General features: G+C 37.9%; 1 long non-coding RNA gene across 1 annotated transcript; it reads left to right on the top strand.

The window, feature by feature from the left end:
* The first annotated feature begins 579 nt into the window (after nt 1-579).
* On the top strand, nt 580-1,878 carry LOC307243939. Its single transcript, XR_013844635.1, has 3 exons — nt 580-681; nt 1,029-1,092; nt 1,196-1,878. It is a non-coding gene; the product is annotated as an uncharacterized lncRNA (long non-coding RNA).
* Nucleotides 1,879-3,885: the final 2,007 nt, after the last annotated feature.

The raw sequence follows: 3,885 nt of genomic DNA, 5'->3' as shown, positions 1-3,885 counted from the left end.
GACGTCAATAGAAGTTCATTAAAGGTGATCTTTCAAATAACAAAAATTCCTGAACATGCTCATGTAAAAACTATGTACGAGGATATTTTCACACTTGGCTCCAAGTTGCACCTTGGGAGGTGGTTGACGTATTGTGAACACAATGCTGCTTGTCATTACAATCCACCTTTTCCATGATGCTTTAGGTGCTCAAGGCTTACAGCACACAGCAGTAAGTGTTACAGCAGCACTCAACACCAGTATTTTAAGGTTCTGGATGCTGTTCCGTTCCATTTCTCTCGGTCTACTTTGACTGAACTGACTTTGGTTCTTGAAAACAGAGCTTGTTTGTCTGAGGAACAATGAAAAACTCCCCAACCTATAAAACAAGTCCAACATCAATCCACTGAATAAAAAAAAGAAAAACATGAAAACTGGTTGACTGGAACATGTGACAACCATTGACAGCGGATGACATTAATTAGTAGTTGTGAGCACCACACCTTGCATTCCATCAACGTCCCTTTCTAGGTTGTGATGTCATCAGACAGTGAATTGTGGACATAAAAAAGAGTTGCTCTGTTCTCAAGAGAAACCAGAGACAAAAAGGGAGCAAGCATCACCCAACAGCTGGAGAGACAACTTTGACCGACCCAACAGCATATCCTCATTCACCACAGAGGATAACACCTCGAGACATCTGTGAGTGAATCGAAATGTTTGATTATTTTTATTATTATCATGATGGTGATGCCATCATTATTGTTGTTATTATTATTATTATTATTATTATTATTGTTATTATTATTATAATTGTTAATATAAATATCAATTTTGTTATTATTATTATTATTATTATTATTATTATTATTATTATTATTATTATTGTTGTTGTTAATATTAATACCAATATTATTATTAATAAATTATGATTATTGTTTTTTTATTATTATTATTAATATTTTTATTATTATAAATAAAATTAAACCTTTGGTTAAATATTTCAGTTTTCATGAAATTAACGATTAATTATTTAATTGTGTTTTCAGGAAGTGATGAAGCCATTCACAATAATCCAAATGATTTCTATCATTTTTCTACTGATGTCTTTTGGTAAATTAAAGAAACACTTTCATTGTTTGATTCATATTAAATCACAAATAAATATTAGATGATTTGAAGAAGCAAAACTAATTCATCTTTTTTGACCAATCAGCATCAGTTAACTCCCAGACAACAGTCACATCAACTGTAACATCAACGTCAACCGTGAGCACCTTGATAACGACCACCTCAACATCCACCTCAACAGTGGCTGGAACAACCACAACGATCAATCTATTAGTAAGCCCTACTTCCACTGAAACGTTCACCTCAACGACCACCTCAACACTCATCCTAACGAGCACTGCATTGTTCACCTCAACGGGCACCTTAACGATCACCCCAATATTCACCGCAACGACGACCGCAACGTCCACCGCAATAACCACCACAACGTCCACCGCAACGTCCACCGCAACAACCACCACAGCGACCACCTCAATGGCCACCACAACTACCGCCACAGCCACCACCACTGCCACTCCAACTACTTCCTCTTCTTCAATCAATACAATGAGTCTATTTACCACCATCATGGCTGTTGCAGCAAATGCATTTTATTGGGGTTGTTAAGATGAATTCCATCTTTTCTTTAACATTGTAAACAAAATCATTACGATTAAATGCTTTGATCGTTTTTTTTGGAATTTAACTTTCAATTGTACACTCTGTGTGTGTTACTGCGTGTATATTATAATCCTTAAGTCTTAAAGCTGACTGTAACTTTGTTCTAAGTAATGAAGGCATGCATTTATTCCTGAACATAAGATCAATAAAGTAAAATTAACAGTTTTATTTTGGCTTCTTTGGTCTCATTCACGATGATACAAGAGTATACAGTGCAAACGGAAAGTTCACTTTTTCCACATGTTTGATTGTTACAGCCCTATTCTAAAATGCATGAAAGTCATTATTTTTCCCTCAATATTCACTTAATTCTTGACAATCAAAAAGCAACAACACTTTTCTAGAAACGTTTACAAATGAAACGTGACATTTACATAAGTATTTAGAGCCTTTACTATGAGCTCAGCAGCATCCTGCTTCTATTGAGTATCCTTGAGATGTTTCTACACCTTGATTGGAGTCGTCCTGTGGTCACTTATTGATTGGACATTATTTGGAAGGTGCGCACCTGCATATATAAGGTCCCACAAGTCTGCAGCATTGAAGGTCCCCAAGAACACAGTGGCCTCCATCATTCTATAATGGAAGAAGTTGGGAACCACCGACACTCTTCCTAGATGTGACCCAAACTGAGCAATCGGGGACGAGGGGTCTTGGTCGGGGGAGCTGACCGAGAACCCGATGGTCACTCTGACAGAGAGGCAGAGTTATTTTGTGGAGATGGGAGAAGCTTCCAGAAGGACAACCATCTGTGCACAACTCCACAAACCAGGTCTTCATGGTAGAGTGGCCGGACGGAACACACTCCTCAGTCAAATCAAGACAGGATAAGTTAGCTCTATAGGCTGTCATACAGGATACACATTTCATTTGTATTGTATATGATAGCCTATAGGCCCATTCTGTCTGGATTTGATCGTGTAACTGTTCTTCACAAACAGACAAAGGAGGAAAGGAAAAGCTCTGTGTTGATATTTGATTTAATATATCATTCTGTAAATTTGGCTCACGTACGTATGTACATTACAGACTTGGAAAATGAAAATGTCAAGAAGAACAATGTTTTTTTTTCGTCTCACAGGTGCAAATGCATTTAAGACACACACACACACACACACACACACACACACACACACACACACACACACACACACACACACACACACACAGAAGTCAGTCATAGACTGAAAGGAACCACGCTGGTTATGAAAAATCAATTCCCCCTGGAGATCAACGACCGAAGAAAGGTGCTGTATCCTGTCCTGAAGGAGAACCGGCAGAAGGGTAAACGCATATCGATGATTGTTGACAAATTACATAAAGACGGTCAGTTATACCGAGACTCCTCCACCACACCCTGGTTATTCTGATCGTAATGTATGCATTCTTGTAATTCCAGTAATTATATACTGCAAGATGTAGGAATAGGCATGCTATCTATGTCAGGATTTAAAATATCGCTCACTCTCATCTCACCTTCCTAATTCCCCCTCCATACTTCTCTCATCATCTCACCTCCCTAATCCCTCTCTCCTTACTCCTCCCTCATTCTCACTCTATACTATCTTTCACTTTATGTATGTCTAATCCGACAATGTTCTGTGTTTTTCTTTGTCTACTCGTCATTTGTTTGTGTAGTTATGTATCCCTACAAACTTCCTACAATACTATGGTAATGAAAAGGAATATAAAGGAGGAAACACCAGACTTATCTATTGTAAAGCATGGAAACGGTAGTATAGCTATTGCCTGTGCACTGTGCCATCACCCCCTAACAAGCTTCAATGACACCCATTAAGTTTGTTAGTTGGAATGTGAGCGGCTTGGGCTTCACCTGCTAAACGTAGCAAAATCCTAACTCACCTCCAAGAAGCCCAGCTTCTGTCTCCTGCAAGAAACTCACCTCACTGCATCTGAGCACCTCAAACTCAAAGCTAAATGGGTTTATCAGATGTTTTCCGCATCATACAACTAAAAAAAAAGAGGTGTATCTATATTGATCAATAAGAGTATCCCATATCAAAATAAAACCACAATATCAGACCCAGAAGGGCATTTCATAATGATTAATGGAATTTTAGGTAACATCAAAATAACCATAGCTAATATTTATGGCCCCAATGAGGATGACCCAAATTTCTTTCACAATATATTTTCAAAACTTTTAGAATTTTC

The sequence above is a fragment of the Zeus faber genome (genome assembly GCF_960531495.2).
Source record: "Zeus faber genome assembly, chromosome: 1".
NCBI classification, from domain to species: Eukaryota; Metazoa; Chordata; class Actinopteri; order Zeiformes; family Zeidae; genus Zeus; species Zeus faber.
Note: the sequence above shows the minus strand (reverse complement) of the source record. Positions and strands in the feature narration are given on the sequence as shown.